Below are 16,467 nucleotides of genomic sequence, written 5' to 3' on the forward strand. Positions count from 1 at the left end.
TTAATTGACAGACTGGAGACATGTGAATTACTTGTGGATTATTGGGATATTTTTATCAGCTGTTTAGACTCTCCTTGTGACGGCACCCATTCATCGCAGAGGTACCACTGATGAATATGCGATGTAGTGCTAGATTTCTTCAAATGAAGAAACTAATGGTGCTTTTCCACTGCGTGCTACAACTCGGTACGGCTCAGTTTGCGTTTCCACTGTAGTTTAGTAATGCTTTAGAGTGGGCGGGATTATTCACATAGTTATAGTTGCGCCGCCTCTACTGCCGCGACTCCTAAAAAAAAAATGTTTCTTCAGTGTCCCAACTTAGCAATTTTGTCGCTAGATTTAGCAACTTTTCAGACCCCCTTAGTGACCCAAAAAAAAAGCGACTAGCGACTTTCATGGACAAACCTTATTTAGTCTCGGAGACTCTCTGGTACTGGCGCACACACACCTCTCTCTGCATCTGCTCTGTTCAGCGAGTGCAGAGAGGAGTAGCACTTTCAGTTAAAAAAGATATTCTGTTGCTTCTAACTATTTTACATGCAAGTATAGCCGAAATCACAGCACAGCCATTGTCTTAATAGTATGTGTATTTGATTTCATTAGACAATGTCGTGAATAGGATTTTAGTGCAGATTAAAATCTTTGAGAGCTGGTTATGTAGTCTTAATGGACCGCGTTTCAGTCATTATAATATTAATTTCCTTGTCTGACAACAGAAACATTAAAATATAATAATAAAAACTGTTTTAACCAAAACTTTTTGGTTGTTAAAAAAGGTGCGGTCGTTCAAAACGGTTGCTTTTGATTGTTGGCTGCCTGTGCCGATTTAAATCTAGCGGTTCTTTTGTGTTGGTCACAAGTTCAGTGACGCAGGTAGTGACAATTCTCTCCGGCCAATCCGTGATCAGCAGAGTTTACACGTCACATATTGGTAACGGTACGGTTCACTTGGAACCTCAACCGAAGTGGTACTAAAAAAAGTACCAGGTACTGTACCCAGTGAAAAAAAACCCAAAAGTGAGCTCTACCGTGCTGTACCATGCATTGGAAAAAGTGAGTCCTAGTGTGCCCTAAGTGTGAGTTAATTTTCAGAAAAAGTTCATTTTTGGGTGAAGTATTCCTTTAACCTGTTCTGTATATGGCTGCATAATTACTTAGTGAATTGAATTTCAGCTACTTCAACACTGTGAAAGTGTTGATCACAGCTTTCCATTTAAGTCTGTTAAAAATTATCAACAATTAGGAGTTTGTAAGTATGAGTTTGCCATGAATCGACACCATAAAATATGAAAGCACACAGATGTGTACCATGCCTGACTACCTATTGTTGCTCAGGAAAACAAGACTTTTTTTCTCAGTTGCCTAAAGTACATCAACACTCACTGCACATATATTTTTATCACAGGATACTGAAATACGTGTAATGTGTGTTTAGGGTGTCTTCTGTATCCCTTAGAATGTGCTGCACCTCAGCACTGTTTACCTTTGATAAAAGCAGTTCACACACATCCTCAAATGTGTGAGCAAACGTACACTCTACCTCACTCTAGCTGCAAGGCAGCGTTATATCAGATAATTTATGGATTTTAAAGTTTCCTGATATTGATCTTCATGAATCTCACAACAGATAATGATGCTCATTGTTATCATGATATCTTAGCTTGCACATGTTGGTGCTGCAGGCAAGATCAGCCAGCCAGACAACACAGCACAGGTTTGAGTGTCATCAATCAGGCATTGGTTTCTGCTTTTGCTTGATTAGATGGTCTATACAAAATATGACAATAAAAGATGAAGAATACTCTTGAAGCTTGGATGCACATCGTTTAAGTCCTTTAGGGAAATTCTTGCTCTGGGTTATTTAATTTTGTGCATGTGTGTGGAAATATCTCTTCATCAAGGGAACATGTTCAGACAACATTAAAGTTAGTCAACAGCAGCAAAATTTTTTTTTTTTTTTGTAGTTGCTATGAACCAAAATATTATGGTGTTTCAAACTTCCTGTGAGATGTACTCTGAAGAACCACTCAAACAAATGAAAGATGATCACGGACACCATAAGCATCTTATGATGTTACATAATGTTAGATTTTCTTGACCTTTTGTACAAAGGTGTTCACATGGTCAGTGCCACAAATTTGCCTATATTTGATTAGTGATGTGAAAATAGTACAGAATCTTAAAGGGTTAGTTCACCCAAAAATGAAAATTAGACTGTGTTTTACTCACCCTCGAAGCATCCTAGGTGTATATGACTTTCTTCTTTCAGACGAATCCAGTAGGAGTTATATAAAAATTGTCCTGGCTATTCCAAGCTCTATCATTGCAGTCAGTGGGTGTTGCAGTTGAACAGTCCGCAAGTCATCAAATAAAGCGCGCGCATCCATAAAATGTGCCTCACACGGCTACGGGGAGTGGATAAAGGCCTCTTGTAGTGAATCCATGTGTTTTTGTAAGAAAATAGCCATATTTCAAACGTAATAAACACTTTTCTCTCACTTCCGTTATCCGTCATATGCGGAAGCCATTCAGGTGGATAAAGTAAGACGTCAGCGTTGCGTGATTAGTGACGAACGCGAAGAGAAAATGCACTAGTGTAAATGATGTTCATAGTTTCTGCTTGTAGTGTACATACTGTACACTTGTTACATAATCCATCTGTATAGTATGTTCATAGTACACCTATCTGTATATCATGCTGATAGTATTTAAAAAATCTGTAAATTATGTCCGTAGTACTGCCTTATCTGTATATTTATTGTGCATTTGTAACATTGTAGACACTGTATATCCTGTACTTACTGCTCATTGCACTTCTGGTTAGATGCTAACTGCATTTCGTTGCCTTGTACCTTACATGTGCAATGACAATAAAGTTGAATCCAATCTAAATCAATTTTTAAACATTTAATGTGACTAACTTTGTTTTGAAAATGTAAACTTCAAAATTTTGTTTCTAAATTTGAAATTCCATATTTTCAATATAGACTCCACTGTGTATCAGCATGGGCGGTGTACAGATAATACAGATAATGTCTCCTGCAGCCAGGGACTTTGAAGTCTGGGATGAATCAGAAGGGTGTGTGTGTGTGAGTGTGAGGGAGGGAGAAAATGGCCAGAGATCTCTGTCCAGCTGGCCCAGACATGAATAGACCTCTAAAGTGTCTGTCTGTGACAAGTATTTTCTCTCTCTTTCTTTGGGTGCAGCATCGTACCACGGGGCAGGTGATGGCTCTGAAGATGAACACCATGGCCAGTAACAGAGCCAACATGCTGAAGGAGGTACAGCTGATGAACCGCCTCAGACATCCCAACATACTCAGGTCTGCAGTGCACACATCTATAACACAGCTCATCAACACTTAATATTAACCATATGTTTGCAGTGGTGATGTTGCCAAAAAATAACATTAAAGCTATGATTATATGTGCTTTTTATTTGGGTGTCACTAGAAATTATATTTATATAAAAATTATATATTATACTATATTATATTGTAGAGTGATGTTTTCACTGGATTTTAATTATTTTAAAGGTGTTTTTTTTTTTTTTTTTTTTTTTCTAGCATTAAACTAGCAACAATAGTGTTACATTAAAATGTAGGTTCCTCTGATAGGGAAGGAGACACTTATGTAATTTCAGAGTAAATGCAGAGTAACTTTTTTTTTTTTTTTTTTTTTTTTTTTTTTTTTAGGGTCAGATTCAAAAGGTTAGGGTCAGTTTTTTTTTTTTTTTTTTTAAAGAAATTAATTTAAATACTTTTGCATCGTTACAAAAAAAAAAGATCCATTTCAAATAAATGCTGTTCTTTTGAATTTTTTTTTATCAAAGAGTACTGAAAAAACTGTATTACGGTCTATAAATTTCAGCATTTGTTTATATAAAAACAAATATTAAAACAAACCTTCCATAATTCATATCTCTTAATCCAATCTCTTAATCCATGTTTATGAATTTCCAAGTGTTCATTTGAATAAGTCATTAATTTATTTCTAAATTCACATTTAGAAGTTTTTTTATCCATTCTTGCCTCTAGAACGGAAAGAAAGTTTTGTTTTTTGTTTTGTTTGAAGTCCAGCTTACCTAGAGGACAAAGTCTGCGCTGTTGGGCAATAAACACTGCGTTGTATGAGAACATGAATATGGATGTCACAGAATGGTGGCTTTTGTCTTGCCTTCATAACTGCAGCTACTGTTTATATAGAGTAAAATATTTAATTGGAAGCTGGGAAGTAGAGGAGGGAGCAACACATTATTAACCATAAAATACAAATATATTTATCTTATACAAATCCCCACATGAAAACAGGGGATGTATTAGTTTATATGTGCCAGGGCAAGAAGTCTAGGTCTTTTGTCTGCTTAACCTGCACCAGCTTGTGTGGTCTCATGTTTTTGAATTAAGCGCGTGTGTGTGTTTGCGTGCACGCATATGTGTAAAAGAGAGAGCGAGAGTGTGTTTTTCATGCATGCTTAAGATTGCCTTCAAAATACAGCTGTTCCAGCTCACATTCTTGAGATGGGTCACTCTTGAAGGAACTTGTTAGCACCTTCTCCTGTTTTTTTTTTTTTTTTTTTTTTTTTTTTTTTTTTTTTTTTTTTTTTTTTGTTCTTTTCCAACACCTTTTCCCTTGTTTCTCTGTGTGTGTGCCTTTAGGTTTGTGGGAGTTTGTGTACATGAAGGACATCTTCATGCTCTAACAGAGGTAAGTGAGTGCTAATAAAACAAAAAAATTGTTCAAGATTAAATGGTATACACTACTGTTCAAAAGATTGGAGTACAATTTTTTTTTTTTGTGTGTGTGTTTGAAAGTTGATGTTTGCGTAGGCTGCATTTATTTGATCAAAAGTACATTAAAAACAGTAATAATTTGGAATAATATTTGAATAAAAAGTTTCCAATTTAAAATATTCTCATTAATTAAAATATAATTTATTCCTTTGGCAAAGCTGAATTCTTCTGAAAATTCAGCAGCCAGCAGTCATCTGAATCAGGTGCAAATCAAATCGTAATATTTATAGTAAAAAAAAAAAACGCAATTAGATATTTTCCCCAAATCACACTGAATGCTATGCATTAGGGCTGGGATTGCCTTTTCTGCAATGGATACTTGTGATGCTGCCTTAGAATTTGGTTAAAGGAAGATATCTTAGGTGACGCTGACGTCTGGTCAGAGGAGAACTGGCACCCCGACTGAGCCTGGTTTCTTTCATGGTTTTTTTCTCCATTCTGTCACCAATGGAGTTTTGGTTCCTTGCCGCTGTCGCCTCTGGTTTGCTTAGTTTGGGACATTTCATTTACAGTGATATCGTTGACTTGATTGCAAATTATTGCACAGATACGATTTAAACTGAATTCAGTGATGTCATCATGCAGCTCAGTTCAATGATGAACTGCCTTTAACTGTCATTTTGCCTTATTGACACACTGTTTTCCTAATTAATGTTGTTCAGTTGCTTTGACGCAATCTTTTTTGTTTAAAGCGCTATATAAATAAAGGTGACTTGACTTGACTTGACCCTTTGGAACAGCCTTGCTGTAAGGATTACACTAAATAGTCCCTTCTATATTAGATTAATGTGTAGAGACGATTATAAAAAAAAGACTTTCATTGGTTGACTTGAGGTATAACATGTAAACAATTTTCAAACTATGCATATTTCATCTTTAACATCAGGTGGTTTTGTAGAAGATGTCCTTAATGTTTGACATCTGTATGTGTTGTAGTACATTAATGGCGGTAACCTGGAGCAGCTGTTGAACAGTGATGTGTTCCTGTCATGGTCTGTGAGAATTAACCTCAGTCTTGATATTGCCAGAGGACTGCAATACCTCCACAGCAAGGACATATTTCACAGAGACCTTACGTCAAAGGTACACACACTGGAGGTGCCTTTTATAAATAGTAAGCGCAAATACACAGTAAGGGCACAAATGTTTTTTTGTTCTGTAGAACTGTCTGGTACGCTGGGAGAATGGGAACTGCAGTGCCGTGGTGGGGGACTTTGGCCTGGCAGAGAAAATTCCTGATCACAGGTCAGTAAATTGCATCGTCATAACTCAAGAGATAAGATTAGATATACTGCATGCTTCCAGAGAAAGAGATGAAAGCAGTCAAGGACTGATTGATGAGCTTCCTTTTTTTCATAAAGCACTCGTATCTATACCCGAGAGTAAACGATTAAGATCATGTGATGTAGTCAGCACATCTTTAGCTTAGTGCAGCCTCTACACGTCCAGCCCAGTCATGTCCGGTTGTGGCTTCAGTACATGTGTACATGGAGCTACACGTGTAATAGATATGCTTGAGTTATGATGTTGACATTTACCCCTAATGGCCCAAAGCAAGCATGTACTGTTGCACTGCAGGCACAAGCAGTTAATTTAGACACTTGGCTAGAAAAACAATGGGGAAAATTCACACTGTTGCTCCTAAAAAAAAAAATGCTTTTCGTCTCACTGCATGCGTGATGTTTAAGGTAAATGCTGTTCATAATATTGAAGGAAAATAAAATACACCTAAACCAAACTGAGGTGTCACATAACATGACAGTCCGACACATAAGGTGTTAGACTCACAACCATGATGAACACTAAAGTACAAAAAACAATTTCTTCATATTAAAAAATAATTATACATCACAGTAATGATACATTATAGCTTTTAAATTCCTATCATGGCTTCCACATTAATATTAAGTAGCACAACTGTTTTCAGCATTGATAATTTGGAGTAGACAATAGGATGTGACACCGAAGACTGAACTAATGGCTGCTGAAAATTCAGCTTTGCCATCACAGAAATAAATTGCATTTAAAAAATATATATTCTACAGTTATTTTAAATTGTAATAATATTTTTATAATATTAGTGTTTTACCAATATTTTTACTTGAATAATTGTAGCCTTGGTAAGCATAAGAAACTTTTTTTCAAAAACATAAAAAAAAAATCTTTCTCACCCCAAACCTATAAATTGGATTGTCCATATGTTGAAGCCAATAAATAAAAGTTCACAAGGGCATAGATTGGTATAAATATTGTACATTATTTTTGCAAGAAATCTCTCCCTTGATATTACAGGATTTCCCAGTATGAGGGCGGTTGGAGGTTTTAAGTGTAGACAAAAAGTTACACTCCTGGCAAGAAGATCTGTGATACTGTAATTGTGAGTTGACTTTTACTAAGGAAATAGGAAATGAAGGGAGGAGGTAAATTGACTCTTACCAGCATATCACTTGGAGGTATACAAAATATGAGGGGGGCATGCAAAGCATATTTTAAAGTACATTGGGAAATTTTATAATTTGTGTACATTAAGCTGTGATTATTATTACATGGAGCTGGTTACCTTATGGGAGCTGCCATGTTGCGATTCAATTGAAAAATAAAAAAATACACTGGCCAGTGCAACATTTATAAAAAAACAAAAAAAAAAACGCAATTGCACCTTTAAGTAATGGATCGCTGTTAATGATATTCCAGTGCTTTTATATTTGAGTGGAAACTATTCGGGCAGCGCAGATTACTGTATGTAACAGTTAATCCATATATCCTGTGGATTAACATTCCTTTTAGTGAAGCACTCCTGCTGGGACATATTAAAGTGATTTGCTGCTTTTGTAATTCTTTCCTCAGCATAGGGCCTTTGTATAAACTTATGTATAAAAGCAGAGGCTTATAAGTCTCTGTTAAGTCTTCCTTTTATATGCTGTCTGAGCACAAATGTTACATAATAGGGTAGCTAAGTGTACCACCCAAACAGCATGTGTGATCGTGAGTGCCATCAGAGTGCTGTTTTTGTTCTATCTTTGCCATTCTCATGACTTGTGGGAAGTCATGGCCTAATGGTTAGAGAGTCGGACTCCCAATCGAAGGGTTGTGAGTTTGAGTCTCGGGCCAGCAGGGAATTGTGGGTGGGGGGAGTGCATGTACAGTTTCTCTCTCCCACCTTCAATACCATGACTTAGGTGCCCTTGAGCAAGGCATCGAACCCCCAACTGCTCCCCGGGCGCCGCAGCATAAAATGGCTGCCCACTGCTCCGGGTGTGTGTTCACAGTGTGTGTGTGTGTTCACTGCTCTGTGTGTGTGCACTTCGGATGGGTTAAATGCAGAGCACGAATTCTGAGTATGGGTCACCATACTTGGCTGAATGTCACGTCACTTTCACTTTTCTTTGCAGAGCACGAATTCTGAGTATGACTTTCACATCTCCTCACTGAGGAGATCAATGCAATGTTCAGAAGAGGCATGCTACTCTTATATTTTGCAACAGTATGGGTGTTTTTTTTTTTTTTTATTTACTACTATGTATAGTATGTACACAGTACACAAAGTTTGGAGTCTGTAAGATTTCCTAATGTTTTTGAAAGTGTCTCTTCTGCTCCCCCAAGGATGTATTTATTGTCTCAGAAATACACTAATATTAAGTTTGTTATTGTTGAAGGTCTGCTGCTTCAGTGTCTTTAGCTATCTTTTTTGTCAGATGTTACTAATGTGATACTGAAGTAGAATTACAAGAATTGTTATGTGTCAAAGGCTTTTATTGACTTACAATAAGTTTTATTCAAAGACTCCGTATTTGCAGTGTTGACACCTTTCTTTTTCAAGACCTCTGCAGTTCACACGCTGGCATACTGTCATAAACTTCTGGGCCACATCCTGGGCTGATGGCAGCCATTCTTGCATAATCAATGCTTGGAGTTTGGTCAGAATTTGTGAGTTTTGTTTGTCCCACCCGTCTCTTGAGGACTTGACCACAAGTTCTCAATGGGATTAAAGGTCTGGGGAGTTCCCTGGCCATGGACCCAAAATTTCAGTGTTTTGTTCCCGAGCCAATTATCACTTTGGCCTTATGGCAAGGTGCTCCATCATGCCTAGGAAAAGGCATTGTTCATCACCAAACTGTTTCTTGGATGGTCGGGAGAATTTGTTCTCGGAGAATGTTTTTGTACCATTCCTTATTCATTGCTGTGTTCTTAGCAAAATTGTGATTGAGCCCACTCCCTTGGCTGAGAAGGACACCCCACACATGAATGGTTTCAGGATGCTTTACTGTTGGCATGACACATGAATGATGGTAGCGTTCACCTTTTCTCCGGACAAGCTTTTTTCCGGATGCCCCAAACAATCGGAAAGGGGGATCATCAGTAGGGCTGGTATCATTCAATACGTGATACTGTATTCTTTGATACTGATACGGATAACCTTGACTTCGATACTGGTTTGCTGAATGATACTTTTTTTTGATACCAATTTTATGAAATTATTTTTAACAAGATTACATTATCTTAAAAAAAAAAAAAAACTTTAGTTTTTGGTTTATACCAATGGATAATGCCTGCTGTTTTGCTTACTAATTAAAAAACGTCTCTGTTATGGATGGTAACCCTCGTTCCTTGATTGACGGGAACAGAGACATTGTCGAAGTTCCAAGACTCGGGGGTTTCACTTGGGAGATCAGACCACCTCATCGTGAGGTGACATCATTGAGAAAAAAGCCAATAAAATTGGCCATGCCAAACACATCCGGGTATAAATAGGCCACCATGGCATTTGTTCCTTTCACTCGTTTTGTTCTGGGGAGTCGAGAAGCATCTCAGCCCAATCAGAAGCAGTTCCAGAATTGTGGCATAAGGACTCGTAGTCCAGGGTTCATAAGAAGGAACTGAAATGGACTCATCTCAGAGAAGGGGAGGCGCTAAATGCAAGCTCTACATCATACCAGCCACCTGAGTTCAAGCGCTAGTGCTCAAAACTCTGGATGAAACTGGTTCCATTCACAGAATGTAGCATCTGGCAAATGTAGTATGTGTAGCCCAACCTGCAGCTCTACAAATGTCTGCTAATAAGGCACTAATTTGCTGAAGCTGGGACAAAGTCAGCAAAGCCCCTGGTTGAAGTGTGCCCTTACTCCTACTAGGGCATGGTAGGCCTCTGGCCTGATTGACCCCGTTAAGAACTCATCCACAATCCAGCTTGGATAAACTCCTTTCGTTTGCGAGACTGGAGACTACGGTGAATCAGACAAAGAGCTGTTCAGACAGTCTGAAACACTGTGTGTTTTCCAAATGGATGTGTACGGGCTCACACAGGTTCACAACAGAGAAGGGTCCAGGGGCCCCTTCCTGTGGGATATAGCTTGCAATGTTACCCTATACCTGACCTCTAAAAGGAGTGTTAGAAACCTAGGGCACACATCCAGGCCGGATCTCAGGACAACATGAGAGTCTGCCAGCCTGATGCTAGGCATGATCCGTTAACAGAGAGGGTTTGGAGATCCCCCCACCCACTTGGTAAAAAGTAAGCACAGTCAGGTAGACCATCTTCATAGAGAGGGCATGAAGTTCAGCTGACTGATGGGGCTCAAACGGGAACTTCTTTGTAAGGCCTGAAGGACCATGGAGAGATCCCAAGAGGGGATGAGGTGCAGCCTTTGATGATTCACCTCCAGGTGCCATCCTAGGAATCTGATAACCAGATCTTTCCCCACTGATCTGCAGTCTACTGTGTCCGTGGTTCGCTGCAATAGTGGCCACGTACACCTTGAGTGTAGATGCAGACAGGCACCTGTCCACGCACTCTTTGAGAGGAAGGCTAGCACTAGATCTGATTGCCACATCTCCGAAGATCCTTCCCATAAGAACACCAATTCATGAAAATGTGGAATTTTCAGGTCATACAGCTGCCTTGTAGAGGGGGCCCTAGCCTGTGTTATGATATTCACCACTGCAGGTGAAAGACCTCAGAGTTCCTCCTGGTCGCATCTAGGGACCAAACATGGAGGTTACCGAGATCTGATGTTGCTGGTGACAGAGATGCTCTTCCCCTGGGAAAGAAGGTCCCTCCACAGGGGAATCCACCACAGGGAGGAGCTGAATGCCAAACGTGCAAGTTCTGAGAACCAATTCTTGTTGGGCCAATGATGTGGCACAAACAAGAGCTGTTCCATGTCCTCCCTGACTTTGCACAGCGTCCATGCACTGATGGGCTCACAGGGGGGAAACTTCATGTTCGAGTAGGCCTGGGGCCTAGTGTTACCTGTAGTGAGAGGAGACCTGCTACACGATTGAGGTCATCTGGAATGTGAGGGCGCATTGCAGAGACATGAGTCTTTGCTGGGCTCCACAGTAAGGGATGGTAGGCCGGGGTGTGTGCCCTCGGCGTGCCATGCCCATTTTTATGGACCTTTGGTATGAAGCCCTTTCTGAAATGGTCTCATATTCACAGTCCCAAAGCCCGGCTGAGAAATGCAATTTACCTCCATTTAGCTTGTAAATGTGCTATTCCTAGGTCATTCTTTCCTCCCACGTTGGGTGCCCCCATCTCAGGTTCTCTACGAAGCCCTTTAGTGGGTTCTTAGCATCCTGAGGACAGGCTGGCGGTGTCCCCTCCCTGCGAGTCACTGGCCACTGCTCAAACTTGACTGTCGGCTCAGGCTGTTGCGGGGCCTCAGCAGTCCTTGCAGGGGGGCAACCCTGGCAACAAACAGACAGACGGAGGCTGCTGCTTCAGGTTTTTCAAGTCGGTAGAACCTGACCCACACCGAGGCACCAAGGGTTTAATAGGTCTCAGTTGTGTATTAACTGTGGAGAATTGCAGCAAAACATTCTTCAATAGTGTTGGCAAAGAGAGCGTTGAGTTCATTTTGCTCAGCATCTCGCATCTTCTGCCAGATTGAGCCATGGGTGGATACTCCTGTGTGACCACTGATGTGGACATCGCCTTCCCCAGAGCCTGCGCTGTGATCTTCAGTGACCCAGAGTGCATAGTCGTCACTCTGAATGCAGTTCCTCCTGCATGCTCCATGTTGGGACCACCCCTTGTACAGACCCTGGCCTGATACCTGCAGTACAGCCGAATGGCGGTGCAGAGCAGACACAGATTGTCCCAGAAGCAGTATAAGGTCTCACCACAAAAGACAAGGTAACTTGTGCTTCTAGACGGGAGCCCCTCCAGGTTGCAGTGTCTTGGACACAAATGCACCACAATCGCTCTCTTCATCACTGGGAAACCCGCATGTTCATTCCTTCGCTGGAACCGCTGTCAAGGGAGGAAACCAATGGTATCGTGTTATGGGCAGAGAGGTTACCACCTGAGGTAGGGTACCAAAGGTTGCCGCCCGTTGTGCTTCGGGCATCCAGAGTTTCAAAGTCCCGGCTCGCGGACCTTTCCCGATCTTCCACCCCCCTTCTCTCTCACCCACTTTGCGTCCTGTCGACCTACTGTCTTTATCTAAATAAACGGCATAAAATGACAAAACTCTCACTATAGCATATCGGTGTATGGGCAAGCTTGTGCTACTTATTACTCAGATCCAACGATGAGGACGATATTAAGAAGGTGAATGCAGTGCTGCATCTCCTAAGCATCTTTCCCACTGATATTCCGGAAAATACACAGGTAATGTGTCCCTGCAATTGTTCCCGGATCGTTAAATTTTTGGTTCATTCACACTGCCAGTGATTTCCTGGAATCTCTGGTGTTCAGGCACAACCTGTGAAGGTCCCCTAATGACACATGACATCGGGGGATGTGACGTGTAATGTACGAGTCGAAAACGCTAGGCTATATTGTAACATAATTGTTGAAAGGCCAATCTAATCTTCCACTGCACGCTTCCGCTCTTATTTCCTTTGTGATCCAGCACTGTTGGAATTTTTTTTTTTTTTTTTGTTTTTTTTTTTTTTTTTTTGCAAAGACTTGAGCTTACTAATTACCTGCGATTTCTCTCTTGAGAAACCACGCTGTTGCATTTTGTGTTTTTAATTTGCTCAAATTTTGGCTCACCAGTGTCCTTAGCCTTTTCTCAATGTCAGAGTGTGTCTGGGCTCCCAGTGCAACCCCTAGTGTCGGAACTACTTCGACACACAACATTGAAGTAAGTGACTGAAAGGGACCTATGGTGCTTTTCCACAGCACGTACCGTTCGGCTCAGTTTGCGATTTCCATTGCAGTCTAGTACCACTTTAGAGTTGGTGGGATTACAAGACATGTCATTATAGTTATGCCGCCTTTTTTCAAAACTTTTACATCGGTTTCCATCCCATCAACTCTCGGTTTTTCCTTTTTTGTCAACAAGAGGAGAATTGTCTGTCCTTCCTCAAACAGACCATGAAACAGCCTTTTTTATTTTTTTTTTTTTTTTTTTTTTTTTTTTTTCTTTTTTTTTTCAAAAAAAAGTTGCGTTCAAAATCCTGCTGTCTGGTGCTGATGTTAATTTAGCGGGTCTAGTGTCTCGTGTCGCAAGGTCAATGACACCAGTTGTGACTCTTCTCTCCAGCCAATCAGTGATCAGCAGGGTTTACACGTCACATTTTGGTAACCGTACGGGCGCGCAACCTCAGCCGAGGGTGGTTCTGGAAAAAGGTACCAGGTACTTTACCAGTGGACAAACCCCACAAAGCGAGCCGTGTCATACCATGCAGTTTGAAAAAAAAAAGCGGCATATGTATACAGCAAGTAGTAAGCTAGTATTTCGTTTATGAACAATCCAGTGTGTACAAGTACATGTGATGTCAGCGTCATTTAGTGGACTTGTGTTTTCCAACCTGCATTGTTTTTATTTAATGATGGCTTTGTAAGAAAGTGTGTGTGTGAGAGAGAGCGAGAGAGAGAGAGAGAGTAGTTTTACAGTTAAGCTAAGCCTTGATTTTTCTCATCGTTTTTATTTCTGTAAATGTTATGTAAGCCTATTTTGGTGTCTTGCAAATGCTTCATGTTTGGCGTGTAAAACCACAGGTATTTTGTACCATGTGAAGAAGATGGAGCAGACTGCTAAATGAGGCTTTTTTGGAAAGCTATCCTAAAAAGGAGAAAGTTTTTCAGCTGTTTGCTGCGGTAGATTCCCTTTTTCACTCTGCCTAACCCAACATCCCCAAATGGTGTTTACACTGGAGTACATTACTCCATTTAGCTCTCTCTTTTCCTTGTCTCCATTCTTCCCCTCTGGTCTATTTATGCCCAGTACAGAAACCCAGCCCAAAATAAAAATAAGGAAAGTGTCTCTCAGCAGAGTATGAGTATGCCAGCCTCTAAAATAAGATCTTACAGACCTTGTTTCCGTTTTTATTTTTATACTCCCATGTGACACCTAATCAGGCTGGGGGTAATGGACTAGAGTTTAGGGGTGTTAAATTAGGAAATGAGGAGTAATTGTAAAAAGATTAATAGAACTGTGTAGGTTCCTTTAAGTAAATGGTTTTCCTGTTTTCCCTTTGGCTATTTCAGTGATGAGCAGAGAAACCGAAATTGGCTGTTGTCGGCTCCCCCTACTGGATGGCTCCAGAGGTGCTCAGAGGAGAATGCTACAATGAAAAGGTTGAACACTATATGATTCATTACCCAGATACAGGATACAGATACAGACTGTTTCACCCACATTACTTATCAGATTACTGTCATTTAACAATTTCAAATTCAAAGTTGGTGCCATTATTCCCATTGATTGAGAATATTGTTCTATTAAGTTCTTTATTCTTTATAGGGTTTTATATAATGAGAATGTTGTTTTTTTTTTTTTACAGGTGGGATGTTTTGCCTATGGAATTATCCTCTGTGAGATTATTGGCCGGATACAGGCAGATCCTGACTTTCTTCCACGAACCGAGGTGAAAAACTGAACTTACAGTATCTTAAGTGCAGTTCAAATATTTTTGCGATTAGAAAGAAACTTTTTCAAAACCATTTGAATACTTTTAGAACTAGAACTTTTTTGTATTTAAAGAAATGCATTTAAATTTTAAAGCAAGTATCTTTTTTATATATTTTTCTGTACTATTAATTTAAAATTGCTGATAAAGCGTTTGATTGGTCTAATCTGTTTGGTTCACCCTTCCACCTGGTCTATGAAAAATATAAGGCCTGTAGTAATCTCATGTACTCACTCTTTTACATTACAGCACTGCCAATGAAGTCATGCTTTTAAATACAGATCATTGTTTAATTACTGTTTACAACCAAACAATAAACTTATTATCAGGATGATTTATTTCTACAGTCCAGCTTGTAGTCTTCATAGTAGTAACATACAGCTTTGTGTCAGCTTTGTAGCATTTTTTCTTAAGACTAAAGTTAATGTTGTGTGGTGATTGTGTTTCAGGACTTTGGTCTTGATGTGTGTTGTCCTTTCGACAGATGGTTGTAGGACTGTCCACCTCATTTCTTCAAAGTCACGTCATCTGCTGCAGTGTAAGACCTCTTATCTACAGTCATGAAAGATCATACATACAAATTCATCTCCTCTGCCAAGAGACAAATATAGTATTCTAATCAATTAGTATGACTTAACAAAAATGTGGGGAAAAGTGTTTACTTTAAAAATTCTGTTTTTTTTTCTCTCCCAGATGATCCCAGAAAGTCGGCCCTCATTCACAGAGGTGGTAGCAGAGCTGGAGAAGATAGTGAGTGATCGAGAGAAGAGTGAATGTATGGAGCCTGATGCCGAGGGTGAGTCAAGCAAAAACAATTTAGTAATTTGACACAATTTTCTTTTTTTTTTTTCTTGTTAACTATCCCTTTAAATATATTTTAGTTTCTATTTTAAATTTAAATAATTCCGGTATAGTTGTCAACTTTAAAATTACCAAAGAAGCTTGCATGGCATTAAAAAAAACCTTAAATTAGTTTTGTTTCTTCTAGGTTCTTCTTCTTCGTTTTCAGACCATCATCCTCAAACACAACACCTTTGAGTCCCAAAAACATTCACTAAACATTCCCGCTGACCCGCGTCTACTGTCGCAGCAAGTCCGATGTGCTCCTCGACTCCCTCCGTCCCCTTTCCTGACTCAGACCACACCGATGCGCATCAACCCCTTCTCCCAGCGCCAAGACCTCAACGGCGGCCGCATCAAGCTCTTTGACACCCCCAGCAAGTCTGTTCATTTTCCTCACCTTTGCTCTCCCTCCGCCCCCTGACCCCAGCAGCCCTGTCTTCTGTGACCAAGGGCCCTCTCCATTTCCACAGACGCCAGCCAATCACTTGCCCTGCACACCAGAAAGACATCCAGTCTCTACGTGGTACTGCTGACAATGAGAAATGTGAAAATAATCAAAGTGTTATGGACACAGATGTAAACCCAGTCAATGGAAATTTGTTGGACATGGGAATGGACATGTGTTGTTGACTAAGAGCAATGAGAGTATTGCTGATCTCCCTAACATTAGTGAGGGTTTTTGATACACCCGGTGACAACCATTAGAAGTGCAGACCCGAAGCAGGATGACGAGGAGAAGAATTTTGAAATGAACAGGCAAGAAGCTGTAGCTGATGACTCTGGTCCTTCCATTAGATCTAGAGTTGATGTCTCCAAGCCGATGGAAGTTAGAGGAAAGCATTGAGGATCCCATGGACTGCACCAAGTCTCCTGATACACTAGATGGAGTTGTCGCTACTTCCAACCAAACCTTTTCTCTCCAATGGCTGGAGCTACCCAGTCTCCACTGAGCGAGCCGCCCCCTCATTAC

At 40.3% G+C, this 16,467-nt stretch overlaps 1 pseudogene; it reads left to right on the forward strand.

Moving 5' to 3' along the window:
• LOC122137895 overlaps positions 1-16,142 on the forward strand; it is a 21,677-nt pseudogene extending 5,535 nt beyond the window's left edge.
• The last annotated feature ends 325 nt before the right edge of the window (positions 16,143-16,467 follow it).

Source organism: Cyprinus carpio, chromosome B7 (genome assembly GCF_018340385.1).
Source record: "Cyprinus carpio isolate SPL01 chromosome B7, ASM1834038v1, whole genome shotgun sequence".
NCBI lineage: Eukaryota > Metazoa > Chordata > Actinopteri > Cypriniformes > Cyprinidae > Cyprinus > Cyprinus carpio.